Source organism: Rhinoderma darwinii, chromosome 5 (genome assembly GCF_050947455.1).
Source record: "Rhinoderma darwinii isolate aRhiDar2 chromosome 5, aRhiDar2.hap1, whole genome shotgun sequence".
Classification (NCBI taxonomy): domain Eukaryota; kingdom Metazoa; phylum Chordata; class Amphibia; order Anura; family Rhinodermatidae; genus Rhinoderma; species Rhinoderma darwinii.
This window is the reverse complement of record NC_134691.1, coordinates 58,544,376-58,570,077: the sequence shown is the minus strand read 5'-3', so window position 1 is coordinate 58,570,077 and position 25,702 is coordinate 58,544,376. Positions and strand designations below refer to the sequence as shown.

Here is a 25,702-nt window from a genome sequence, read left to right as displayed (position 1 = left end):
GAAAGGGGCTGACTTCCTGCTTTGGCCTTGAAAAACGACAGGCAGGAGACTTTGGCATGTGGGTGCCATGGGGCTGGCCAGGTGTGCCGCCTAGGTGTGCCACGCTGCTGACAGTTAATCGAGCGAAAAATCAAGCCAAAGGATAGAAGAAATAGGCCCAGTGTTCAGCACTGGCAAGAGCCAGACTGGAAAGTAGAAGAGCAGTGAATGAGAGGCCTGTCTCCGCCTACGGCCACACCACCCTGAATGCGCCCGATCTCGTCTGATCTTGGAAGCTAAGCAGGGTCAGGCCTGGTTAGTACTTGGATGGGAGACCGCCTGGGAATACCAGGTGCTGTAGGCTTTTTGCTTTTCCTCGCTGCAACAAGCAATGGTCGCTGTCCTCAATGTCTTTTTCCCATTGACTTTTTTAGCCGCACACTTACCGCTTTTCATTTGCTTTCTCTCACTTGCCCTTTTCAATTCTTGCTTTTTATACAACCAATATTTCATCCATCACATTTGGGCCCAGAGGTTGCTACCCAGCTTTCCCAAAATGCAAAATGACAGACCTGCCTAGTCATGCACTGATAAATGCCCACCTCTCATATGGCAGCATAATTAGTCCCATTTGCAAGTCCTGAGCCTGGGAAAGCTGGGGCGTGAAGAGCCCTGCCTAGTTTGCCAGTGATCAATCCTCCACACTGCAGCATAGCTGGGCACATTTGCCTTCAGAGTCCTGGGAAAGCAGCTGGCTAACGTGCCACGCCAAGCTGTAATAGCGATCTGCTAAAAGCCATTTCTACTCACATCAATCCCCCCAAATTGTGGCACAACTGGGCCGATTTGCCTTTCAGGAGCCTGGCAAAGCTGGGTAACTTGCACAATGCAAGGGTACGTTCACGAGGTGCATTTTCTCTGGCTTTTTGCTGCGTTTGTGTCAAAAGGGCAGAATATATATGTTTTTCCACAGTTGCAAGACAAAACGCTGCAAACAAGTATGTAGCCGCCCACAGTAGCCGCCCACAGTAGCCCAAGGTAAAGTAAAAGAAAACAGCAAACATATAAAAGTCACCAATTGCAGGTGCAATCGTTGCCTTGGAGCTGCCCTGTTTCAGGTCCTTCAGCATTGGCCAGCTTACACACTCCATTGGAGTGAATGGAGACTAAGCCCCGCCCCCTTGGCCCAAAAAGAACGTCTCAGCAGTGAGGCCTTGCTGGTGCACACTGCTCATAGCAGCAGGTCTCCAGCCGCACATGGAGGAGGCTGAGAGGAAGGAAAGGACTCCCTCTTGGTCTGCTAGATGTCAGGCAAACTGCTTGTTTCTGCAGCAGACTCATTTCTAGGGGACCTTTTTACAAGTGTAGTCATACATCTATTTGTTTTTTGTTTTGAATGTTTTTTTAAAATGTATTTTATTTTTCAGGTTTAGCTTCACTTTAAGGGATATAAAAGTGAAGAAGATGGAAACGGGCTAGTGTTGAGCCCTGGAAAGAGGCGTGCTGTGAAGTAGAAGAGCAGTGAGTGAGAGGCCTGTCTCTGCCTATGGCCACACCACCCTGAATGCGCCCGATCTCGTCTGATCTCGGAAGCTAAGCAGGGTCAGGCCTGGTTAGTACTTGGATGGGAGACCGCCTGGGAATACCAGGTGCTGTAGGCTTTTTGCTTTTCCTCACTGCAACAAGCAATGGTCGCTGTCCTCAATGCCTTTTTCCCATTGACTTTTTCAACTGCACACTTGCTTCTTTTCCTGAGCTTTCTCTTTTGCGCTTTTGAATGCTCGCAAAATCCCTGTCCTCCTTATCAGCATGGTGGCCACCACCAGCATTACTGCTTTTAATACGAGGCTGAATTTCAATAGTAACAGCGCCCCTTGCAGGACTGGGGGCACTCAGTGTTAACCTGCAGGCTGACTGACAGCGTCACGAATGCAGCACACGTTTGCAGACAACGCAGCGTAGGAAAGGGAAGCGCGCTGAAAGCCGCTTCCAATCATTCACCACCACCAGCTCACCTCCTTCCCTAATTGTTTCCCGTACACCTGGCTCCATCCCACCTTCCTGGCCGAGCTTGCTCTCTCTTTCACACCCTCATTCCATTGTTAGCCTGTCGAAAAGCCTGCACTGAGGCTTTTTAAAAGACACCCGCTGCTCAGCACTGCTGTGGCAGCTGTTTCATTAGTCAACAACACCTGTCGGCTGTATTCCCCCTGCCAGCCCTTGCGGTCGTCGCATTGGTCCTTCGGAAACAGCCGCCCCCTGTTGGGCCGGAGTGGTGCTATGCCGGTATCCATGGACTGAAAGTTTCTAGGCGTGCTGCGCTTTTCCATGCCCGGCTGGCAAAGGCAACCGACGCTCGTCAAAGGGATGGAGGGCTCATGTGTGCGCACCCTGAGCTCCTAATGGCGTCTGCCACTGTGCCGCAGGTGAGCGTTACCTGCTGGCGAGTCTTTGGTGCACGCACCAATTTGGCCACGTGCCGTCCAGGGCCAGGCTGACTGGGCTTTGAACAAATGAGGGTGGTGGAGAAGAGGTCAGCTGCGTCTACCGGCCACACCACCCTGAATACGCCCGATCTCGTCCGATCTCGGAAGCAAAGCGGGGTCGGGCTCGGACAGTACTTGGATGGGAGACCTCCTGGGAATACCGGGTGCTGTAGACTGTATTTTTTTTCTCGGCTGTATCTTCCTGTTTTTGTCATTTCCATCCGTCCAGGATCTCCGGCTCTGGGCCCAGTGGCTGCCAACGGCCATACCACTAGGCGACCGCACCGGCCTACTATCTAGCTGCGTGCCCCAGCTAAAAGGCCTCACTGCCCCTGTAGCCTGACACATGTAAATGATAGAGTTAAAAGAGACCAGGCTTTCAGCAGATGCCCAGGGGATGGCTTGAGCCGACCGTCGGCCAACAGAAGTAATTTCTCTCTCTGCAGAGAAGTTTGTGCAACTGACCCTTTCAGTTGGTCAGCGCATGCAGCCCACTAGGTGACTCGAGTGTGAGGAAGGAGGAAAGGGGCTGACTTCCTGCTTTGGCCTTGAAAAACGACAGGCAGGAGACTTTGGCATGTGGGTGCCATGGGGCTGGCCAGGTGTGCCGCCTAGGTGTGCCACGCTGCTGACAGTTAATCGAGCGAAAAATCAAGCCAAAGGATAGAAGAAATAGGCCCAGTGTTCAGCACTGGCAAGAGCCAGACTGGAAAGTAGAAGAGCAGTGAATGAGAGGCCTGTCTCCGCCTACGGCCACACCACCCTGAATGCGCCCGATCTCGTCTGATCTCGGAAGCTAAGCAGGGTCAGGCCTGGTTAGTACTTGGATGGGAGACCGCCTGGGAATACCAGGTGCTGTAGGCTTTTTGCTTTTCCTCGCTGCAACAAGCAATGGTCGCTGTCCTCAATGTCTTTTTCCCATTGACTTTTTTAGCCGTACACTTACCGCTTTTCATTTGCTTTCTCTCACTTGCCCTTTTCAATTCTTGCTTTTTATACAACCAATATTTCATCCATCACATTTGGGCCCAGAGGTTGCTACCCAGCTTTCCCAAAATGCAAAATGACTGACCTGCCTAGTCATGCACTGATAAATGCCCACCTCTCATATGGCAGCATAATTAGTCCCATTTGCAAGTCCTGAGCCTGGGAAAGCTGGGGCGTGAAGAGCCCTGCCTAGTTTGCCAGTGATCAATCCTCCACACTGCAGCATAGCTGGGCACATTTGCCTTCAGAGTCCTGGGAAAGCAGCTGGCTAACGTGCCACGCCAAGCTGTAATAGCGATCTGCTAAAAGCCATTTCTACTCACATCAATCCCCCCAAATTGTGGCACAACTGGGCCGATTTGCCTTTCAGGAGCCTGGCAAAGCTGGGTAACTTGCACAATGCAAGGGTACGTTCACGAGGTGCATTTTCTCTGGCTTTTTGCTGCGTTTGTGTCAAAAGGGCAGAATATATATGTTTTTCCACAGTTGCAAGACAAAACGCTGCAAACAAGTATGTAGCCGCCCACAGTAGCCCAAGGTAAAGTAAAAGAAAACAGCAAACATATAAAAGTCACCCATTGCAGGTGCAATCGTTGCCTTGGAGCTGCCCTGTTTCAGGTCCTTCAGCATTGGCCAGCTTACACACTCCATTGGAGTGAATGGAGACTAAGCCCCGCCCCCTTGGCCCAAAAAGAACGTCTCAGCAGTGAGGCCATGCTGGTGCACACTGCTCATAGCAGCAGGTCTCCAGCCGCACATGGAGGAGGCTGAGAGGAAGGAAAGGACTCCCTCTTGGTCTGCTAGATTTCAGGCAAACTGCTTGTTTCTGCAGCAGACTCATTTCTAGGGGACCTTTTTACAAGTGTAGTCATACATCTATTTGTTTTTTGTTTTGAATGTTTTTTTTAAATGTATTTTATTTTTCAGGTTTAGCTTCACTTTAAGGGATATAAAAGTGAAGAAGATGGAAACGGGCTAGTGTTGAGCCCTGGAAAGAGGCGTGCTGTGAAGTAGAAGAGCAGTGAGTGAGAGGCCTGTCTGCCTACGGCCACACCACCCTGAATGCGCCCGATCTCGTCTGATCTCGGAAGCTAAGCAGGGTCAGGCCTGGTTAGTACTTGGATGGGAGACCGCCTGGGAATACCAGGTGCTGTAGGCTTTTTGCTTTTCCTCACTGCAACAAGCAATGGTCGCTGTCCTCAATGCCTTTTTCCCATTGACTTTTTCAACTGCACACTTGCTTCTTTTCCTGAGCTTTCTCTTTTGCGCTTTTGAATGCTCGCAAAATCCCTGTCCTCCTTATCAGCATGGTGGCCACCACCAGCATTACTGCTTTTAATACGAGGCTGAATTTCAATAGTAACAGCGCCCCTTGCAGGACTGGGGGCACTCAGTGTTAACCTGCAGGCTGACTGACAGCGTCACGAATGCAGCACACGTTTGCAGACAACGCAGCGTAGGAAAGGGAAGCGCGCTGAAAGCCGCTTCCAATCATTCACCACCACCAGCTCACCTCCTTCCCTAATTGTTTCCCGTACACCTGGCTCCATCCCACCTTCCTGGCCGAGCTTGCTCTCTCTTTCACACCCTCATTCCATTGTTAGCCTGTCGAAAAGCCTGCACTGAGGCTTTTTAAAAGACACCCGCTGCTCAGCACTGCTGTGGCAGCTGTTTCATTAGTCAACAACACCTGTCGGCTGTATTCCCCCTGCCAGCCCTTGCGGTCGTCGCATTGGTCCTTCGGAAACAGCCGCCCCCTGTTGGGCCGGAGTGGTGCTATGCCGGTATCCATGGACTGAAAGTTTCTAGGCGTGCTGCGTTTTTCCATGCCCGGCTGGCAATGGCAACCGACGCTCGTCAAAGGGATGGAGGGCTCATGTGTGCGCACCCTGAGCTCCTAATGGCGTCTGCCACTGTGCCGCAGGTGAGCGTTACCTGCTGGCGAGTCTTTGGTGCACGCACCAATTTGGCCACGTGCCGGCCAGGGCCAGGCTGACTGGGCTTTGAACAAATGAGGGTGGTGGAGAAGAGGTCAGCTGCGTCTACCGGCCACACCACCCTGAATACGCCCGATCTCGTCCGATCTCGGAAGCAAAGCGGGGTCGGGCTCGGACAGTACTTGGATGGGAGACCTCCTGGGAATACCGGGTGCTGTAGACTGTATTTTTTTTCTCGGCTGTATCTTCCTGTTTTTGTCATTTCCATCCTTCCAGGATCTCCGGCTCTGGGCCCAGTGGCTGCCAACGGCCATACCACTAGGCGACCGCACCGGCCTACTATCTAGCTGCGTGCCCCAGCTAAAAGGCCTCACTGCCCCTGTAGCCTGACACATGTAAATGATAGAGTTAAAAGAGACCAGGCTTTCAGCAGATGCCCAGGGGATGGCTTGAGCCGACGGTCGGCCAACAGAAGTAATTTCTCTCTCTGCAGAGAAGTTTGTGCAACTGACCCTTTCAGTTGGTCAGCGCATGCAGCCCACTAGGTGACTCGAGTGTGAGGAAGGAGGAAAGGGGCTGACTTCCTGCTTTGGCCTTGAAAAACGACAGGCAGGAGACTTTGGCATGTGGGTGCCATGGGGCTGGCCAGGTGTGCCGCCTAGGTGTGCCACGCTGCTGACAGTTAATCGAGCGAAAAATCAAGCCAAAGGATAGAAGAAATAGGCCCAGTGTTCAGCACTGGCAAGAGCCAGACTGGAAAGTAGAAGAGCAGTGAATGAGAGGCCTGTCTCCGCCTACGGCCACACCACCCTGAATGCGCCCGATCTCGTCTGATCTCGGAAGCTAAGCAGGGTCAGGCCTGGTTAGTACTTGGATGGGAGACCGCCTGGGAATACCAGGTGCTGTAGGCTTTTTGCTTTTCCTCGCTGCAACAAGCAATGGTCGCTGTCCTCAATGTCTTTTTCCCATTGACTTTTTTAGCCGCACACTTACCGCTTTTCATTTGCTTTCTCTCACTTGCCCTTTTCAATTCTTGCTTTTTATACAACCAATATTTCATCCATCACATTTGGGCCCAGAGGTTGCTACCCAGCTTTCCCAAAATGCAAAATGACTGACCTGCCTAGTCATGCACTGATAAATGCCCACCTCTCATATGGCAGCATAATTAGTCCCATTTGCAAGTCCTGAGCCTGGGAAAGCTGGGGCGTGAAGAGCCCTGCCTAGTTTGCCAGTGATCAATCCTCCACACTGCAGCATAGCTGGGCACATTTGCCTTCAGAGTCCTGGGAAAGCAGCTGGCTAACGTGCCACGCCAAGCTGTAATAGCGATCTGCTAAAAGCCATTTCTACTCACATCAATCCCCCCAAATTGTGGCACAACTGGGCCGATTTGCCTTTCAGGAGCCTGGCAAAGCTGGGTAACTTGCACAATGCAAGGGTACGTTCACGAGGTGCATTTTCTCTGGCTTTTTGCTGCGTTTGTGTCAAAAGGGCAGAATATATATGTTTTTCCACAGTTGCAAGACAAAACGCTGCAAACAAGTATGTAGCCGCCCACAGTAGCCGCCCACAGTAGCCCAAGGTAAAGTAAAAGAAAACAGCAAACATATAAAAGTCACCAATTGCAGGTGCAATCGTTGCCTTGGAGCTGCCCTGTTTCAGGTCCTTCAGCATTGGCCAGCTTACACACTCCATTGGAGTGAATGGAGACTAAGCCCCGCCCCCTTGGCCCAAAAAGAACGTCTCAGCAGTGAGGCCATGCTGGTGCACACTGCTCATAGCAGCAGGTCTCCAGCCGCACATGGAGGAGGCTGAGAGGAAGGAAAGGACTCCCTCTTGGTCTGCTAGATTTCAGGCAAACTGCTTGTTTCTGCAGCAGACTCATTTCTAGGGGACCTTTTTACAAGTGTAGTCATACATCTATTTGTTTTTTGTTTTGAATGTTTTTTTTAAATGTATTTTATTTTTCAGGTTTAGCTTCACTTTAAGGGATATAAAAGTGAAGAAGATGGAAAGGGGCTAGTGTTGAGCCCTGGAAAGAGGCGTGCTGTGAAGTAGAAGAGCAGTGAGTGAGAGGCCTGTCTCTGCCTACGGCCACACCACCCTGAATGCGCCCGATCTCGTCTGATCTCGGAAGCTAAGCAGGGTCAGGCCTGGTTAGTACTTGGATGGGAGACCGCCTGGGAATACCAGGTGCTGTAGGCTTTTTGCTTTTCCTCACTGCAACAAGCAATGGTCGCTGTCCTCAATGCCTTTTTCCCATTGACTTTTTCAACTGCACACTTGCTTCTTTTCCTGAGCTTTCTCTTTTGCGCTTTTGAATGCTCGCAAAATCCCTGTCCTCCTTATCAGCATGGTGGCCACCACCAGCATTACTGCTTTTAATACAAGGCTGAATTTCAATAGTAACAGCGCCCCTTGCAGGACTGGGGGCACTCAGTGTTAACCTGCAGGCTGACTGACATCGTCACGAAAGCAGCACACGTTTGCAGACAACGCAGCGTAGGAAAGGGAAGCGCGCTGAAAGCCGCTTCCAATCACTCACCACCACCAGCTCACCTCCTTCCCTAATTGTTTCCCGTACACCTGGCTCCATCCCACCTTCCTGGCCGAGCTTGCTCTCTCTTTCACACCCTCATTCCATTGTTAGCCTGTCGAAAAGCCTGCACTGAGGCTTTTTAAAAGACACCCGCTGCTCAGCACTGCTGTGGCAGCTGTTTCATTAGTCAACAACACCTGTCGGCTGTATTCCCCCTGCCAGCCCTTGCGGTCGTCGCATTGGTCCTTCGGAAACAGCCGCCTCCTGTTGGGCCGGAGTGGTGCTATGCCGGTATCCATGGACTGAAAGTTTCTAGGCGTGCTGCGCTTTTCCATGCCCGGCTGGCAAAGGCAACCGACGCTCGTCAAAGGGATGGAGGGCTCATGTGTGCGCACCCTGAGCTCCTAATGGCGTCTGCCACTGTGCCGCAGGTGAGCGTTACCTGCTGGCGAGTCTTTGGTGCACGCACCAATTTGGCCACGTGCCGGCCAGGTCCAGGCTGACTGGGCTTTGAACAAATGAGGGTGGTGGAGAAGAGGTCAGCTGCGTCTACCGGCCACACCACCCTGAATACGCCCGATCTCGTCCGATCTCGGAAGCAAAGCGGGGTCGGGCTCGGACAGTACTTGGATGGGAGACCTCCTGGGAATACTGGGTGCTGTAGACTGTATTTTTTTTCTCGGCTGTATCTTCCTGTTTTTGTCATTTCCATCCTTCCAGGATCTCCGGCTCTGGGCCCAGTGGCTGCCAACGGCCATACCACTAGGCGACCGCACCGGCCTACTATCTAGCTGCGTGCCCCAGCTAAAAGGCCTCACTGCCCCTGTAGCCTGACACATGTAAATGATAGAGTTAAAAGAGACCAGGCTTTCAGCAGATGCCCAGGGGATGGCTTGAGCCGACGGTCGGCCAACAGAAGTAATTTCTCTCTCTGCAGAGAAGTTTGTGCAACTGACCCTTTCAGTTGGTCAGCGCATGCAGCCCACTAGGTGACTCGAGTGTGAGGAAGGAGGAAAGGGGCTGACTTCCTGCTTTGGCCTTGAAAAACGACAGGCAGGAGACTTTGGCATGTGGGTGCCATGGGGCTGGCCAGGTGTGCCGCCTAGGTGTGCCACGCTGCTGACAGTTAATCGAGCGAAAAATCAAGCCAAAGGATAGAAGAAATAGGCCCAGTGTTCAGCACTGGCAAGAGCCAGACTGGAAAGTAGAAGAGCAGTGAATGAGAGGCCTGTCTCCGCCTACGGCCACACCACCCTGAATGCGCCCGATCTCGTCTGATCTCGGAAGCTAAGCAGGGTCAGGCCTGGTTAGTACTTGGATGGGAGACCGCCTGGGAATACCAGGTGCTGTAGGCTTTTTGCTTTTCCTCGCTGCAACAAGCAATGGTCGCTGTCCTCAATGTCTTTTTCCCATTGACTTTTTTAGCCGCACACTTACCGCTTTTCATTTGCTTTCTCTCACTTGCCCTTTTCAATTCTTGCTTTTTATACAACCAATATTTCATCCATCACATTTGGGCCCAGAGGTTGCTACCCAGCTTTCCCAAAATGCAAAATGACTGACCTGCCTAGTCATGCACTGATAAATGCCCACCTCTCATATGGCAGCATAATTAGTCCCATTTGCAAGTCCTGAGCCTGGGAAAGCTGGGGCGTGAAGAGCCCTGCCTAGTTTGCCAGTGATCAATCCTCCACACTGCAGCATAGCTGGGCACATTTGCCTTCAGAGTCCTGGGAAAGCAGCTGGCTAACGTGCCACGCCAAGCTGTAATAGCGATCTGCTAAAAGCCATTTCTACTCACATCAATCCCCCCAAATTGTGGCACAACTGGGCCGATTTGCCTTTCAGGAGCCTGGCAAAGCTGGGTAACTTGCACAATGCAAGGGTACGTTCACGAGGTGCATTTTCTCTGGCTTTTTGCTGCGTTTGTGTCAAAAGGGCAGAATATATATGTTTTTCCACAGTTGCAAGACAAAACGCTGCAAACAAGTATGTAGCCGCCCACAGTAGCCCAAGGTAAAGTAAAAGAAAACAGCAAACATATAAAAGTCACCCATTGCAGGTGCAATCGTTCCCTTGGAGCTGCCCTGTTTCAGGTCCTTCAGCATTGGCCAGCTTACACACTCCATTGGAGTGAATGGAGACTAAGCCCCGCCCCCTTGGCCCAAAAAGAACGTCTCAGCAGTGAGGCCATGCTGGTGCACACTGCTCATAGCAGCAGGTCTCCAGCCGCACATGGAGGAAGCTGAGAGGAAGGAAAGGACTCCCTCTTGGTCTGCTAGATTTCAGGCAAACTGCTTGTTTCTGCAGCAGACTCATTTCTAGGGGACCTTTTTACAAGTGTAGTCATACATCTATTTGTTTTTTGTTTTGAATGTTTTTTTTAAATGTATTTTATTTTTCAGGTTTAGCTTCACTTTAAGGGATATAAAAGTGAAGAAGATGGAAAGGGGCTAGTGTTGAGCCCTGGAAAGAGGCGTGCTGTGAAGTAGAAGAGCAGTGAGTGAGAGGCCTGTCTCTGCCTACGGCCACACCACCCTGAATGCGCCCGATCTCGTCTGATCTCGGAAGCTAAGCAGGGTCAGGCCTGGTTAGTACTTGGATGGGAGACCGCCTGGGAATACCAGGTGCTGTAGGCTTTTTGCTTTTCCTCACTGCAACAAGCAATGGTCGCTGTCCTCAATGACTTTTTCAACTGCACACTTGCTTCTTTTCCTGAGCTTTCTCTTTTGCGCTTTTGAATGCTCGCAAAATCCCTGTCCTCCTTATCAGCATGGTGGCCACCACCAGCATTACTGCTTTTAATACGAGGCTGAATTTCAATAGTAACAGCGCCCCTTGCAGGACTGGGGGCACTCAGTGTTAACCTGCAGGCTGAATGACAGCGTCACGAATGCAGCACACGTTTGCAGACAACGCAGCGTAGGAAAGGGAAGCGCGCTGAAAGCCGCTTCCAATCATTCACCACCACCAGCTCACCTCCTTCCCTAATTGTTTCCCGTACACCTGGCTCCATCCCACCTTCCTGGCCGAGCTTGCTCTCTCTTTCACACCCTCATTCCATTGTTAGCCTGTCGAAAAGCCTGCACTGAGGCTTTTTAAAAGACACCCGCTGCTCAGCACTGCTGTGGCAGCTGTTTCATTAGTCAACAACACCTGTCGGCTGTATTCCCCCTGCCAGCCCTTGCGGTCGTCGCATTGGTCCTTCGGAAACAGCCGCCCCCTGTTGGGCCGGAGTGGTGCTATGCCGGTATCCATGGACTGAAAGTTTCTAGGCGTGCTGCGTTTTTCCATGCCCGGCTGGCAATGGCAACCGACGCTCGTCAAAGGGATGGAGGGCTCATGTGTGCGCACCCTGAGCTCCTAATGGCGTCTGCCACTGTGCCGCAGGTGAGCGTTACCTGCTGGCGAGTCTTTGGTGCACGCACCAATTTGGCCACGTGCCGGCCAGGGCCAGGCTGACTGGGCTTTGAACAAATGAGGGTGGTGGAGAAGAGGTCAGCTGCGTCTACCGGCCACACCACCCTGAATACGCCCGATCTCGTCCGATCTCGGAAGCAAAGCGGGGTCGGGCTCGGACAGTACTTGGATGGGAGACCTCCTGGGAATACCGGGTGCTGTAGACTGTATTTTTTTTCTCGGCTGTATCTTCCTGTTTTTGTCATTTCCATCCTTCCAGGATCTCCGGCTCTGGGCCCAGTGGCTGCCAACGGCCATACCACTAGGCGACCGCACCGGCCTACTATCTAGCTGCGTGCCCCAGCTAAAAGGCCTCACTGCCCCTGTAGCCTGACACATGTAAATGATAGAGTTAAAAGAGACCAGGCTTTCAGCAGATGCCCAGGGGATGGCTTGAGCCGACGGTCGGCCAACAGAAGTAATTTCTCTCTCTGCAGAGAAGTTTGTGCAACTGACCCTTTCAGTTGGTCAGCGCATGCAGCCCACTAGGTGACTCGAGTGTGAGGAAGGAGGAAAGGGGCTGACTTCCTGCTTTGGCCTTGAAAAATGACAGGCAGGAGACTTTGGCATGTGGGTGCCATGGGGCTGGCCAGGTGTGCCGCCTAGGTGTGCCGCGCTGCTGACAGTTAATCGAGCGAAAAATCAAGCCAAAGGATAGAAATAGGCCCAGTGTTCAAGTAGAAGAGCAGTGAATGAGAGGCCTGTCTCCGCCTGCGGCCACACCACCCTGAATGCGCCCGATCTCGTCTGATCTCGGAAGCTAAGCAAGGTCAGGCCTGGTTAGTACTTGGCTGGGAGACCGCCTGGGAATACCAGGTGCTGTAGGCTTTTTGCTTTTCCTCGCTGCAACAAGCAATGGTCGCTGTCCTCAATGCCTTTTTCCCATTGACTTTTTTAGCCGCACCCTTACCGCTTTTCATTTGCTTTCTCTCACTTGCCCTTTTCAATTCTTGCTTTTTATACAACCAATATTTCATCCATCACATTTGGGCCCAGAGGTTGCTACCCAGCTTTCCCAAAATGCAAAATGACTGACCTGCCTAGTCATGCACTGATAAATGCCCACCTCTCATATGGCAGCATAATTAGTCCCATTTGCAAGTCCTGAGCCTGGGAAAGCTGGGGCGTGAAGAGCCCTGCCTAGTTTGCCAGTGATCAATCCTCCACACTGCAGCATAGCTGGGCACATTTGCCTTCAGAGTCCTGGGAAAGCAGCTGGCTAACGTGCCACGCCAAGCTGTAATAGCGATCTGCTAAAAGCCATTTCTACTCACATCAATCCCCCCAAATTGTGGCACAACTGGGCCGATTTGCCTTTCAGGAGCCTGGCAAAGCTGGGTAACTTGCACAATGCAAGGGTACGTTCACGAGGTGCATTTTCTCTGGCTTTTTGCTGCGTTTGTGTCAAAAGGGCAGAATATATATGTTTTTCCACAGTTGCAAGACAAAACGCTGCAAACAAGTATGTAGCCGCCCACAGTAGCCCAAGGTAAAGTAAAAGAAAACAGCAAACATATAAAAGTCACCCATTGCAGGTGCAATCGTTGCCTTGGAGCTGCCCTGTTTCAGGTCCCTCAGCATTGGCCAGCTTACACACTCCATTGGAGTGAATGGAGACTAAGCCCCGCCCCCTTGGCCCAAAAAGAACGTCTCAGCAGTGAGGCCATGCTGGTGCACACTGCTCATAGCAGCAGGTCTCCAGCCGCACATGGAGGAAGCTGAGAGGAAGGAAAGGACTCCCTCTTGGTCTGCTAGATTTCAGGCAAACTGCTTGTTTCTGCAGCAGACTCATTTCTAGGGGACCTTTTTACAAGTGTAGTCATACATCTATTTGTTTTTTGTTTTGAATGTTTTTTTTAAATGTATTTTATTTTTCAGGTTTAGCTTCACTTTAAGGGATATAAAAGTGAAGAAGATGGAAAGGGGCTAGTGTTGAGCCCTGGAAAGAGGCGTGCTGTGAAGTAGAAGAGCAGTGAGTGAGAGGCCTGTCTCTGCCTACGGCCACACCACCCTGAATGCGCCCGATCTCGTCTGATCTCGGAAGCTAAGCAGGGTCAGGCCTGGTTAGTACTTGGATGGGAGACCGCCTGGGAATACCAGGTGCTGTAGGCTTTTTGCTTTTCCTCACTGCAACAAGCAATGGTCGCTGTCCTCAATGACTTTTTCAACTGCACACTTGCTTCTTTTCCTGAGCTTTCTCTTTTGCGCTTTTGAATGCTCGCAAAATCCCTGTCCTCCTTATCAGCATGGTGGCCACCACCAGCATTACTGCTTTTAATACGAGGCTGAATTTCAATAGTAACAGCGCCCCTTGCAGGACTGGGGGCACTCAGTGTTAACCTGCAGGCTGAATGACAGCGTCACGAATGCAGCACACGTTTGCAGACAACGCAGCGTAGGAAAGGGAAGCGCGCTGAAAGCCGCTTCCAATCATTCACCACCACCAGCTCACCTCCTTCCCTAATTGTTTCCCGTACACCTGGCTCCATCCCACCTTCCTGGCCGAGCTTGCTCTCTCTTTCACACCCTCATTCCATTGTTAGCCTGTCGAAAAGCCTGCACTGAGGCTTTTTAAAAGACACCCGCTGCTCAGCACTGCTGTGGCAGCTGTTTCATTAGTCAACAACACCTGTCGGCTGTATTCCCCCTGCCAGCCCTTGCGGTCGTCGCATTGGTCCTTCGGAAACAGCCGCCCCCTGTTGGGCCGGAGTGGTGCTATGCCGGTATCCATGGACTGAAAGTTTCTAGGCGTGCTGCGTTTTTCCATGCCCGGCTGGCAATGGCAACCGACGCTCGTCAAAGGGATGGAGGGCTCATGTGTGCGCACCCTGAGCTCCTAATGGCGTCTGCCACTGTGCCGCAGGTGAGCGTTACCTGCTGGCGAGTCTTTGGTGCACGCACCAATTTGGCCACGTGCCGGCCAGGGCCAGGCTGACTGGGCTTTGAACAAATGAGGGTGGTGGAGAAGAGGTCAGCTGCGTCTACCGGCCACACCACCCTGAATACGCCCGATCTCGTCCGATCTCGGAAGCAAAGCGGGGTCGGGCTCGGACAGTACTTGGATGGGAGACCTCCTGGGAATACCGGGTGCTGTAGACTGTATTTTTTTTCTCGGCTGTATCTTCCTGTTTTTGTCATTTCCATCCTTCCAGGATCTCCGGCTCTGGGCCCAGTGGCTGCCAACGGCCATACCACTAGGCGACCGCACCGGCCTACTATCTAGCTGCGTGCCCCAGCTAAAAGGCCTCACTGCCCCTGTAGCCTGACACATGTAAATGATAGAGTTAAAAGAGACCAGGCTTTCAGCAGATGCCCAGGGGATGGCTTGAGCCGACGGTCGGCCAACAGAAGTAATTTCTCTCTCTGCAGAGAAGTTTGTGCAACTGACCCTTTCAGTTGGTCAGCGCATGCAGCCCACTAGGTGACTCGAGTGTGAGGAAGGAGGAAAGGGGCTGACTTCCTGCTTTGGCCTTGAAAAATGACAGGCAGGAGACTTTGGCATGTGGGTGCCATGGGGCTGGCCAGGTGTGCCGCCTAGGTGTGCCGCGCTGCTGACAGTTAATCGAGCGAAAAATCAAGCCAAAGGATAGAAATAGGCCCAGTGTTCAAGTAGAAGAGCAGTGAATGAGAGGCCTGTCTCCGCCTACGGCCACACCACCCTGAATGCGCCCGATCTCGTCTGATCTCGGAAGCTAAGCAGGGTCAGGCCTGGTTAGTACTTGGATGGGAGACCGCCTGGGAATACCAGGTGCTGTAGGCTTTTTGCTTTTCCTCGCTGCAACAAGCAATGGTCGCTGTCCTCAATGTCTTTTTCCCATTGACTTTTTTAGCCGCACACTTACCGCTTTTCATTTGCTTTCTCTCACTTGCCCTTTTCAATTCTTGCTTTTTATACAACCAATATTTCATCCATCACATTTGGGCCCAGAGGTTGCTACCCAGCTTTCCCAAAATGCAAAATGACTGACCTGCCTAGTCATGCACTGATAAATGCCCACCTCTCATATGGCAGCATAATTAGTCCCATTTGCAAGTCCTGAGCCTGGGAAAGCTGGGGCGTGAAGAGCCCTGCCTAGTTTGCCAGTGATCAATCCTCCACACTGCAGCATAGCTGGGCACATTTGCCTTCAGAGTCCTGGGAAAGCAGCTGGCTAACGTGCCACGCCAAGCTGTAATAGCGATCTGCTAAAAGCCATTTCTACTCACATCAATCCCCCCAAATTGTGGCACAACTGGGCCGATTTGCCTTTCAGGAGCCTGGCAAAGCTGGGTAACTTGCACAATGCAAGGGTACGTTCACGAGGTGCATTTTCTCTGGCTTTTTGCTGCGTTTGTGTCAAAAGGGCAGAATATATATGTTTTTCCACAGTTGCAAGACAAAACGCTGCAAACAAGTATGTAGCCGCCCACAGTAGCCCAAGGTAAAGTAAAAGAAAACAGCAAACATATAAAAGTCACCCATTGCAGGTGCAATCGTTCCCTTGGAGCTGCCCTGTTTCAGGTCCTTCAGCATTGGCCAGCTTACACACTCCATTGGAGTGAATGGAGACTAAGCCCCGCCCCCTTGGCCCAAAAAGAACGTCTCAGCAGTGAGGCCATGCTGGTGCACACTGCTCATAGCAGCAGGTCTCCAGCCGCACATGGAGGAAGCTGAGAGGAAGGAAAGGACTCCCTCTTGGTCTGCTAGATTTCAGGCAAACTGCTTGTTTCTGCAGCAGACTCATTTCTAGGGGACCTTTTTACAAGTGTAGTCATACATCTATTTGTTTTTTGTTTTGAATGTTTTTTTTAAATGTATTTTATTTTTCAGGTTTAGCTTCACTTTAAGGGATATAAAAGTGAAGAAGATGGAAAGGGGCTAGTGTTGAGCCCTGGAAAGAGGCGTGCTGTGAAGTAGAAGAGCAGTGAGTGAGAGGCCTTTCTCTGCCTTTCTCTGCCTTTCTCTGCCTTTCTCTGCCTTTCTCTGCCTTTCTCTGCCTTTCTCTGCCTTTCTCTGCCTTTCTCTGCCTTTCTCTGCCTTTCTCTGCCTTTCTCTGCCTACGGCCACACCACCCTGAATGCGCCCGATCTCATCTGATCTCGGAAGCTAAGCAGGGTCAGGCCTGGTTAGTACTTGGATGGGAGACCGCCTGGGAATACCAGGTGCTGTAGGCTTTTTGCTTTTCCTCACTGCAACAAGCAATGGTCGCTGTCCTCAATGACTTTTTCAACTGCACACTTGCTTCTTTTCCTGAGCTTTCTCTTTTGCGCTTTTGAATGCTCGCAAAATCCCTGTCCTCCTTATCAGCATGGTGGCCACCACCAGCATTACTGCTTTTAATACGAGGCTGAATTTCAATAGTAACAGCGCCCCTTGCAGGACTGGGGGCACTCAGTGTTAACCTGCAGGCTGAATGACAGCGTCACGAATGCAGCACACGTTTGCAGACAACGCAGCGTAGGAAAGGGAAGCGCGCTGAAAGCCGCTTCCAATCATTCACCACCACCAGCTCACCTCCTTCCCTAATTGTTTCCCGTACACCTGGCTCCATCCCACCTTCCTGGCCGAGCTTGCTCTCTCTTTCACACCCTCATTCCATTGTTAGCCTGTCGAAAAGCCTGCACTGAGGCTTTTTAAAAGACACCCGCTGCTCAGCACTGCTGTGGCAGCTGTTTCATTAGTCAACAACACCTGTCGGCTGTATTCCCCCTGCCAGCCCTTGCGGTCGTCGCATTGGTCCTTCGGAAACAGCCGCCCCCTGTTGGGCCGGAGTGGTGCTATGCCGGTATCCATGGACTGAAAGTTTCTAGGCGTGCTGCGTTTTTCCATGCCCGGCTGGCAATGGCAACCGACGCTCGTCAAAGGGATGGAGGGCTCATGTGTGCGCACCCTGAGCTCCTAATGGCGTCTGCCACTGTGCCGCAGGTGAGCGTTACCTGCTGGCGAGTCTTTGGTGCACGCACCAATTTGGCCACGTGCCGGCCAGGGCCAGGCTGACTGGGCTTTGAACAAATGAGGGTGGTGGAGAAGAGGTCAGCTGCGTCTACCGGCCACACCACCCTGAATACGCCCGATCTCGTCCGATCTCGGAAGCAAAGCGGGGTCGGGCTCGGACAGTACTTGGATGGGAGACCTCCTGGGAATACCGGGTGCTGTAGACTGTATTTTTTTTCTCGGCTGTATCTTCCTGTTTTTGTCATTTCCATCCTTCCAGGATCTCCGGCTCTGGGCCCAGTGGCTGCCAACGGCCATACCACTAGGCGACCGCACCGGCCTACTATCTAGCTGCGTGCCCCAGCTAAAAGGCCTCACTGCCCCTGTAGCCTGACACATGTAAATGATAGAGTTAAAAGAGACCAGGCTTTCAGCAGATGCCCAGGGGATGGCTTGAGCCGACGGTCGGCCAACAGAAGTAATTTCTCTCTCTGCAGAGAAGTTTGTGCAACTGACCCTTTCAGTTGGTCAGCGCATGCAGCCCACTAGGTGACTCGAGTGTGAGGAAGGAGGAAAGGGGCTGACTTCCTGCTTTGGCCTTGAAAAATGACAGGCAGGAGACTTTGGCATGTGGGTGCCATGGGGCTGGCCAGGTGTGCCGCCTAGGTGTGCCGCGCTGCTGACAGTTAATCGAGCGAAAAATCAAGCCAAAGGATAGAAATAGGCCCAGTGTTCAAGTAGAAGAGCAGTGAATGAGAGGCCTGTCTCCGCCTGCGGCCACACCACCCTGAATGCGCCTGATCTCGTCTGATCTCGGAAGCTAAGCAAGGTCAGGCCTGGTTAGTACTTGGCTGGGAGACCGCCTGGGAATACCAGGTGCTGTAGGCTTTTTGCTTTTCCTCGCTGCAACAAGCAATGGTCGCTGTCCTCAATGCCTTTTTCCCATTGACTTTTTTAGCCGCACCCTTACCGCTTTTCATTTGCTTTCTCTCACTTGCCCTTTTCAATTCTTGCTTTTTATACAACCAATATTTCATCCATCACATTTGGGCCCAGAGGTTGCTACCCAGCTTTCCCAAAATGCAAAATGACTGACCTGCCTAGTCATGCACTGATAAATGCCCACCTCTCATATGGCAGCATAATTAGTCCCATTTGCAAGTCCTGAGCCTGGGAAAGCTGGGGCGTGAAGAGCCCTGCCTAGTTTGCCAGTGATCAATCCTCCACACTGCAGCATAGCTGGGCACATTTGCCTTCAGAGTCCTGGGAAAGCAGCTGGCTAACGTGCCACGCCAAGCTGTAATAGCGATCTGCTAAAAGCCATTTCTACTCACATCAATCCCCCCAAATTGTGGCACAACTGGGCCGATTTGCCTTTCAGGAGCCTGGCAAAGCTGGGTAACTTGCACAATGCAAGGGTACGTTCACGAGGTGCATTTTCTCTGGCTTTTTGCTGCGTTTGTGTCAAAAGGGCAGAATATATATGTTTTTCCACAGTTGCAAGACAAAACGCTGCAAACAAGTATGTAGCCGCCCACAGTAGCCCAAGGTAAAGTAAAAGAAAACAGCAAACATATAAAAGTCACCCATTGCAGGTGCAATCGTTGCCTTGGAGCTGCCCTGTTTCAGGTCCCTCAGCATTGGCCAGCTTACACACTCCATTGGAGTGAATGGAGACTAAGCCCCGCCCCCTTGGCCCAAAAAGAACGTCTCAGCAGTGAGGCCATGCTGGTGCACACTGCTCATAGCAGCAGGTCTCCAGCCGCACATGGAGGAAGCTGAGAGGAAGGAAAGGACTCCCTCTTGGTCTGCTAGATTTCAGGCAAACTGCTTGTTTCTGCAGCAGACTCATTTCTAGGGGACCTTTTTACAAGTGTAGTCATACATCTATTTGTTTTTTGTTTTGAATGTTTTTTTTAAATGTATTTTATTTTTCAGGTTTAGCTTCACTTTAAGGGATATAAAAGTGAAGAAGATGGAAAGGGGCTAGTGTTGAGCCCTGGAAAGAGGCGTGCTGTGAAGTAGAAGAGCAGTGAGTGAGAGGCCTGTCTCTGCCTACGGCCACACCACCCTGAATGCGCCCGATCTCGTCTGATCTCGGAAGCTAAGCAGGGTCAGGCCTGGTTAGTACTTGGATGGGAGACCGCCTGGGAATACCAGGTGCTGTAGGCTTTTTGCTTTTCCTCACTGCAACAAGCAATGGTCGCTGTCCTCAATGACTTTTTCAACTGCACACTTGCTTCTTTTCCTGAGCTTTCTCTTTTGCGCTTTTGAATGCTCGCAAAATCCCTGTCCTCCTTATCAGCATGGTGGCCACCACCAGCATTACTGCTTTTAATACGAGGCTGAATTTCAATAGTAACAGCGCCCCTTGCAGGACTGGGGGCACTCAGTGTTAACCTGCAGGCTGAATGACAGCGTCACGAATGCAGCACACGTTTGCAGACAACGCAGCGTAGGAAAGGGAAGCGCGCTGAAAGCCGCTTCCAATCATTCACCACCACCAGCTCACCTCCTTCCCTAATTGTTTCCCGTACACCTGGCTCCATCCCACCTTCCTGGCCGAGCTTGCTCTCTCTTTCACACCCTCATTCCATTGTTAGCCTGTCGAAAAGCCTGCACTGAGGCTTTTTAAAAGACACCCGCTGCTCAGCACTGCTGTGGCAGCTGTTTCATTAGTCAACAACACCTGTCGGCTGTATTCCCCCTGCCAGCCCTTGCGGTCGTCGCATTGGTCCTTCGGAAACAGCCGCCCCCTGTTGGGCCGGAGTGGTGCTATGCCGGTATCCATGGACTGAAAGTTTCTAGGCGTGCTGCGTTTTTCCATGCCCGGCTGGCAATGGCAACCGACGCTCGTCAAAGGGATGGAGGGCTCATGTGTGCGCACCCTGAGCTCCTAATGGCGTCTGCCACTGTGCCGCAGGTGAGCGTTACCTGCTGGCGAGTCTTTGGTGCACGCACCAATTTGGCCACGTGCCGGCCAGGGCCAGGCTGACTGGGCTTTGAACAAATGAGGGTGGTGGAGAAGAGGTCAGCTGCGTCTACCGGCCACACCACCCTGAATACGCCCGATCTCGTCCGATCTCGGAAGCAAAGCGGGGTCGGGCTCGGACAGTACTTGGATGGGAGACCTCCTGGGAATACCGGGTGCTGTAGACTGTATTTTTTTTCTCGGCTGTATCTTCCTGTTTTTGTCATTTCCATCCTTCCAGGATCTCCGGCTCTGGGCCCAGTGGCTGCCAACGGCCATACCACTAGGCGACCGCACCGGCCTACTATCTAGCTGCGTGCCCCAGCTAAAAGGCCTCACTGCCCCTGTAGCCTGACACATGTAAATGATAGAGTTAAAAGAGACCAGGCTTTCAGCAGATGCCCAGGGGATGGCTTGAGCCGACGGTCGGCCAACAGAAGTAATTTCTCTCTCTGCAGAGAAGTTTGTGCAACTGACCCTTTCAGTTGGTCAGCGCATGCAGCCCACTAGGTGACTCGAGTGTGAGGAAGGAGGAAAGGGGCTGACTTCCTGCTTTGGCCTTGAAAAATGACAGGCAGGAGACTTTGGCATGTGGGTGCCATGGGGCTGGCCAGGTGTGCCACGCTGCTGACAGTTAATCGAGCGAAAAATCAAGCTAAAGGATAGAAGAAATAGGCCCAGTGTTCAAGTAGAAGAGCAGTAAATGAGAGGCCTGTCTCCGCCTACGGCCACACCACCCTGAATGCGCCCGATCTCGTCTGATCTCGGAAGCTAAGCAGGGTCAGGCCTGGTTAGTACTTGGATGGGAGACCGCCTGGGAATACCAGGTGCTGTAGGCTTTTTGCTTTTCCTCGCTGCAACAAGCAATGGTCGCTGTCCTCAATGCCTTTTTCCCATTGACTTTTTTAGCCGCACCCTTACCGCTTTTCATTTGCTTTCTCTCACTTGCCCTTTTCAATTCTTGCTTTTTATACAACCAATATTTCATCCATCACATTTGGGCCCAGAGGTTGCTACCCAGCTTTCCCTAAATGCAAAATGACTGACCTGCCTAGTTATGCACTGATAAATGCCCACCTCTCATATGGCAGCATAATTAGTCCCATTTGCAAGTCCTGAGCCTGGGAAAGCTGGGGCGTGAAGAGCCCTGCCTAGTTTGCCAGTGATCAATCCTCCACACTGCAGCATAGCTGGGCACATTTGCCTTCAGAGTCCTGGGAAAGCAGCTGGCTAACGTGCCACGCCAAGCTGTAATAGCGATCTGCTAAAAGCCATTTCTACTCACATCAATCCCCCCAAATTGTGGCACAACTGGGCCGATTTGCCTTTCAGGAGCCAGGCAAAGCTGGGTAACTTGCACAATGCAAGGGTACGTTCACGAGGTGCATTTTCTCTGGCTTTTTGCTGCGTTTGTGTCAAAAGGGCAGAATATATATGTTTTTCCACAGTTGCAAGACAAAACGCTGCAAACAAGTATGTAGCCGCCCACAGTAGCCCAAGGTAAAGTAAAAGAAAACAGCAAACATATAAAAGTCACCCATTGCAGGTGTAATCGTTGCCTTGGAGCTGCCCTGTTTCAGGTCCTTCAGCATTGGCCAGCTTACACACTCCATTGGAGTGAATGGAGACTAAGCCCCGCCCCCTTGGCCCAAAAAGAACGTCTCAGCAGTGAGGCCATGCTGGTGCACACTGCTCATAGCAGCAGGTCTCCAGCCGCACATGGAGGAGGCTGAGAGGAAGGAAAGGACTCCCTCTTGGTCTGCTAGATTTCAGGCAAACTGCTTGTTTCTGCAGCAGACTCATTTCTAGGGGACCTTTTTACAAGTGTAGTCATACATCTATTTGTTTTTTGTTTTGAATGTTTTTTTTAAATGTATTTTATTTTTCAGGTTTAGCTTCACTTTAAGGGATATAAAAGTGAAGAAGATGGAAAGGGGCTAGTGTTGAGCCCTGGAAAGAGGCGTGCTGTGAAGTAGAAGAGCAGTGAGTGAGAGGCCTTTCTCTGCCTACGGCCACACCACCCTGAATGCGCCCGATCTCGTCTGATCTCGGAAGCTAAGCAGGGTCAGGCCTGGTTAGTACTTGGATGGGAGACTGCCTGGGAATACCAGGTGCTGTAGGCTTTTTGATTTTCCTCGCTGCAACAAGCAATGGTCGCTGTCCTCAATGCCTTTTTCCCATTGACTTTTTCAACTGCACACTTGCTTCTTTTCCTGAGCTTTCTCTTTTGCGCTTTTGAATGCTCGCAAAATCCCTGTCCTCCTTATCAGCATGGTGGCCACCACCAGCATTACTGCTTTTAATACGAGGCTGAATTTCAATAGTAACAGCGCCCCTTGCAGGACTGGGGGCACTCAGTGTTAACCTGCAGGCTGACTGACAGCGTCACGAATGCAGCACACGTTTGCAGACAACGCAGCGTAGGAAAGGGAAGCGCGCTGAAAGCCGCTTCCAATCATTCACCACCACCAGCTCACCTCCTTCCCTAATTGTTTCCCGTACACCTGGCTCCATCCCACCTTCCTGGCCGAGCTTGCTCTCTCTTTCACACCCTCATTCCATTGTTAGCCTGTCGAAAAGCCTGCACTGAGGCTTTTTAAAAGACACCCGCTGCTCAGCACTGCTGTGGCAGCTGTTTCATTAGTCAACAACACCTGTCGGCTGTATTCCCCCTGCCAGCCCTTGCGGTCGTCGCATTGGTCCTTGTTGGAAGAATTTTCCATACTTATCAATAATGATTCAAGTTTTCATCCCAATAAGAGTTTTATTCTCATCGATGAGGAGACAAGTCGAAATCAGCCGTTGTCTGCCGTCATTCCATAATCATAGGTTTATATACACATATACCAAATGAAAACCGTTTGTGGCTATCCTGTCATATGAAATGTCTTACACCTCAAAATGAGATTAGGTCAGTTGGACTTCCTCTGGAGATTGCAACCTTTATTAAGAAATCCAACCGACTTACACACTTAAGAATATAACATATTTAACCTTTTGTTAGCTAAAGCATTTTCTGAGAACCCTGTATGCACATTTAATATCTATTACATGAAGTAACAATAAATGTAAAATAAAACTATTCTAACATTCCCTCCTCTTATAAATTTATGTAGACATGTTCTGTAAGATTATCCAGGACAGGTTCTCTTCTTTTGAATCTCTTGGCACATTGTCTTTGTCACTGAGGTCTCAATTAATCTTTGGATCAATCCTCTTCTGCAGAGTGTCGCATCGACAAACAGTCAATATACTGGCAACAACGGCAATGGTCATGAGTACAGATGTTACCAGGCCAGTCCATTTTCCAAACTATCCCTCAATCCATGAGGTGAAGATGTGATTTATTCTGGAGTTTTCCTGCAAGCTCTTCGGACAGGGAATTGAGTCCTTCCATTGCCTTGGTAATACTGCCATCAGGAGCTGTATTATTGGTAATAAAAGTACAACAGACATTTTGCAGACACCCCCTTTCTCTGCTAGTAACATATCCAGGGTTATTCTATTTTGCCATGTCATTAAAGATATAGGTCCCAACTGATCTGCAATGCCCTTTATTGCATCTCTGGTAAAATTAACAAATCTCTGTTGATTGTAATAAATATAATAATCCAGTCGACATTTTTATTTATCGTAGACCACCAGAAAAGTACAGACTCGCAGCCTGATGCAATCTGATTTTGGGCCTTAAACTCATTTGGCCCCCCGTAGGGTACTCGTACTTCATCTATGTATATTCTATGGTCAAAGGAACTTCCAGGGATCTACCGCTTATAGCGATTCAGATAGTCTCCAGGGCGTTTTCTCCTTCTCTGAAACTCAGGTGCTAAAAACAAGTGGAATGGCATCAGAATCTGAACCAGAGTACAGCTTCCCTGCCATTTGGCCTTCCTTTCTCCACATAGCCACCAGAGATCAGTCCTTGCCCTTGTCTGGTTGGTAAACCAATTAGAGGAGTAATTACCATTATCGGTCACAAAACTCTTCAGTGAGGTTCCCTACTTTCTTACCTTGCCCATTCCTCAGAAAGCAGGTGTAGTTGCCTGGGTAAGCCACTACTAAGGGAGGGATTTCATCTCTCCCCACAGGTGGGTACAATAAAGAGAATGTCTTACATAATTGATCACCTGGATTATATGATGCATTATATAAAGATAACATGCATTGCAGACATTGTGGGTTCTCCTTATCTGATAGCCTGAAAGATATAGTAGCCGGATGTGGTCTGGCTTTTGCACAAGCGATACAGTTAGTTCTATTATTTTGGATTGCAGTGTATCTTATCCAGACTAACCATTCATGTTTATCACTGTAACCTGTTTCTAATGCCAATTTATCTTCATAAGTGAAGTTGGCCAGATAAACTTTAGAGGGTAGGTCTATCTTTGGAACTAAAAAACTTTCAGTTGCAAGAAATTCCCTATAGGCCAGTACCTGAAACATCAGTTCCTATATCATATAGTCCCTTATCCTTTTTATTAGGGTATTTACATAGATAGTACAAATGTATTTATCTGAATATGCGCTAGTTTGTAAGCTATGTTTCTATCCTTGCATTGATCTATAACACAGCGCGGAAATCTATTTCATACATTGCACTTACCTTCAGTGAAATTAAAATATTTAACTCTTTAAGCTAAGTCTTTAGGAAATCATACCCTGACCCTGTTTCCCAGGGATCCCATACCTTTGGTTGACACACCTTGGACCCCCATAGGATACCTAGAATAACATATAACATTTTGCCCTGTCTCCTCCCAGGCTCTGGATGTTTTCTTCGCTGAAGTTTGAGACCAGTCACTTCTAACAAATGACCACCCTTTGTAATCAGTCTTTTATAGCCTAGGAGGATAGTGGCAATTTCCTAACTACCTTACAGTGTGATAAGTGTATCCAAGAGGTACGTTCAGCTATCTGTACGGCCGTAGGTGTGGTAAGCAGAACCTGATATGATCTTTTTCAATGAAAATAATATCCAATTTCCTGGCTTCACAGGTTCAGGTTCAGGTATAGGTACACCTGGAATACAATTAGAGATAGAAACTTCCTTGTTGGTTAGCATTTTTGCCATAAATTCAGCAAGTGTAAAATAAAACTCTTCATCCATCCCTAATAGGGCTTATCCCCCTTACGGACTTTATTTTCTTAGTTTGCTCTATCCTGCATAATGCCAAAAAGGTCTATACAATGGCAACAGGTTGAACCAACTACTTGGCAAATGCCAAGGGAGCAGTGTTCAATCTGTCGGCCACTTTCTCTACATTATGAGCATTCTTTACTGCTAAACCTACTAACATTTTCAATAATCCAAACTTCTCCTCCACGGTACATATTGGTCATAATTGTCGCACTGTCACTTACTGTCCTAATGGGACTTTTACCCCTGCAGATATAACAGGTTATGGGCAGCATCTTCCTCAAACCTAA

At 50.4% G+C, this 25,702-nt stretch overlaps 22 non-coding genes and 1 pseudogene across 22 annotated transcripts; all 23 read left to right on the top strand.

The window, feature by feature from the left end:
- Nucleotides 1–224: 224 nt before the first annotated feature.
- On the top strand, nt 225–343 carry LOC142654472 (5S ribosomal RNA). The gene has a single exon (XR_012849066.1). It is a non-coding gene; the product is annotated as a 5S ribosomal RNA (ribosomal RNA).
- Nucleotides 344–1,521: 1,178 nt separating this feature from the next.
- Nucleotides 1,522–1,640, top strand: LOC142654168 (5S ribosomal RNA). The gene has a single exon (XR_012848908.1). It is a non-coding gene; the product is annotated as a 5S ribosomal RNA (ribosomal RNA).
- An 881-nt stretch (nt 1,641–2,521) lies between these two features.
- Nucleotides 2,522–2,641, top strand: LOC142654925 (5S ribosomal RNA). Its single transcript, XR_012849256.1, has one exon. It is a non-coding gene; the product is annotated as a 5S ribosomal RNA (ribosomal RNA).
- A 569-nt stretch (nt 2,642–3,210) lies between these two features.
- Nucleotides 3,211–3,329, top strand: LOC142654866 (5S ribosomal RNA). Its single transcript, XR_012849200.1, has one exon. It is a non-coding gene; the product is annotated as a 5S ribosomal RNA (ribosomal RNA).
- Nucleotides 3,330–4,492: 1,163 nt separating this feature from the next.
- On the top strand, nt 4,493–4,611 carry LOC142654855 (5S ribosomal RNA). The gene has a single exon (XR_012849189.1). It is a non-coding gene; the product is annotated as a 5S ribosomal RNA (ribosomal RNA).
- Nucleotides 4,612–5,492: 881 nt separating this feature from the next.
- Nucleotides 5,493–5,612, top strand: LOC142654923 (5S ribosomal RNA). Its single transcript, XR_012849254.1, has one exon. It is a non-coding gene; the product is annotated as a 5S ribosomal RNA (ribosomal RNA).
- Nucleotides 5,613–6,181: 569 nt separating this feature from the next.
- LOC142654843 (5S ribosomal RNA) lies at nt 6,182–6,300 on the top strand. The gene has a single exon (XR_012849178.1). It is a non-coding gene; the product is annotated as a 5S ribosomal RNA (ribosomal RNA).
- Nucleotides 6,301–7,478: 1,178 nt separating this feature from the next.
- On the top strand, nt 7,479–7,597 carry LOC142654832 (5S ribosomal RNA). Its single transcript, XR_012849167.1, has one exon. It is a non-coding gene; the product is annotated as a 5S ribosomal RNA (ribosomal RNA).
- An 881-nt stretch (nt 7,598–8,478) lies between these two features.
- LOC142655066 (5S ribosomal RNA) lies at nt 8,479–8,598 on the top strand (annotated as a pseudogene).
- A 569-nt stretch (nt 8,599–9,167) lies between these two features.
- Nucleotides 9,168–9,286, top strand: LOC142654820 (5S ribosomal RNA). The gene has a single exon (XR_012849156.1). It is a non-coding gene; the product is annotated as a 5S ribosomal RNA (ribosomal RNA).
- A 1,165-nt stretch (nt 9,287–10,451) lies between these two features.
- On the top strand, nt 10,452–10,570 carry LOC142654792 (5S ribosomal RNA). The gene has a single exon (XR_012849129.1). It is a non-coding gene; the product is annotated as a 5S ribosomal RNA (ribosomal RNA).
- Nucleotides 10,571–11,437: 867 nt separating this feature from the next.
- Nucleotides 11,438–11,557, top strand: LOC142654922 (5S ribosomal RNA). Its single transcript, XR_012849253.1, has one exon. It is a non-coding gene; the product is annotated as a 5S ribosomal RNA (ribosomal RNA).
- Nucleotides 11,558–12,099: 542 nt separating this feature from the next.
- LOC142654889 (5S ribosomal RNA) lies at nt 12,100–12,218 on the top strand. The gene has a single exon (XR_012849222.1). It is a non-coding gene; the product is annotated as a 5S ribosomal RNA (ribosomal RNA).
- Nucleotides 12,219–13,383: 1,165 nt separating this feature from the next.
- Nucleotides 13,384–13,502, top strand: LOC142654678 (5S ribosomal RNA). Its single transcript, XR_012849085.1, has one exon. It is a non-coding gene; the product is annotated as a 5S ribosomal RNA (ribosomal RNA).
- An 867-nt stretch (nt 13,503–14,369) lies between these two features.
- Nucleotides 14,370–14,489, top strand: LOC142654921 (5S ribosomal RNA). Its single transcript, XR_012849252.1, has one exon. It is a non-coding gene; the product is annotated as a 5S ribosomal RNA (ribosomal RNA).
- A 542-nt stretch (nt 14,490–15,031) lies between these two features.
- On the top strand, nt 15,032–15,150 carry LOC142654561 (5S ribosomal RNA). Its single transcript, XR_012849074.1, has one exon. It is a non-coding gene; the product is annotated as a 5S ribosomal RNA (ribosomal RNA).
- Nucleotides 15,151–16,425: 1,275 nt separating this feature from the next.
- On the top strand, nt 16,426–16,544 carry LOC142654268 (5S ribosomal RNA). Its single transcript, XR_012848966.1, has one exon. It is a non-coding gene; the product is annotated as a 5S ribosomal RNA (ribosomal RNA).
- Nucleotides 16,545–17,411: 867 nt separating this feature from the next.
- Nucleotides 17,412–17,531, top strand: LOC142654920 (5S ribosomal RNA). The gene has a single exon (XR_012849251.1). It is a non-coding gene; the product is annotated as a 5S ribosomal RNA (ribosomal RNA).
- A 542-nt stretch (nt 17,532–18,073) lies between these two features.
- LOC142654898 (5S ribosomal RNA) lies at nt 18,074–18,192 on the top strand. The gene has a single exon (XR_012849230.1). It is a non-coding gene; the product is annotated as a 5S ribosomal RNA (ribosomal RNA).
- Nucleotides 18,193–19,357: 1,165 nt separating this feature from the next.
- Nucleotides 19,358–19,476, top strand: LOC142654443 (5S ribosomal RNA). Its single transcript, XR_012849050.1, has one exon. It is a non-coding gene; the product is annotated as a 5S ribosomal RNA (ribosomal RNA).
- An 867-nt stretch (nt 19,477–20,343) lies between these two features.
- LOC142654919 (5S ribosomal RNA) lies at nt 20,344–20,463 on the top strand. Its single transcript, XR_012849250.1, has one exon. It is a non-coding gene; the product is annotated as a 5S ribosomal RNA (ribosomal RNA).
- Nucleotides 20,464–20,995: 532 nt separating this feature from the next.
- Nucleotides 20,996–21,114, top strand: LOC142654327 (5S ribosomal RNA). Its single transcript, XR_012849001.1, has one exon. It is a non-coding gene; the product is annotated as a 5S ribosomal RNA (ribosomal RNA).
- Nucleotides 21,115–22,279: 1,165 nt separating this feature from the next.
- On the top strand, nt 22,280–22,398 carry LOC142654449 (5S ribosomal RNA). The gene has a single exon (XR_012849053.1). It is a non-coding gene; the product is annotated as a 5S ribosomal RNA (ribosomal RNA).
- The last annotated feature ends 3,304 nt before the right edge of the window (nt 22,399–25,702 follow it).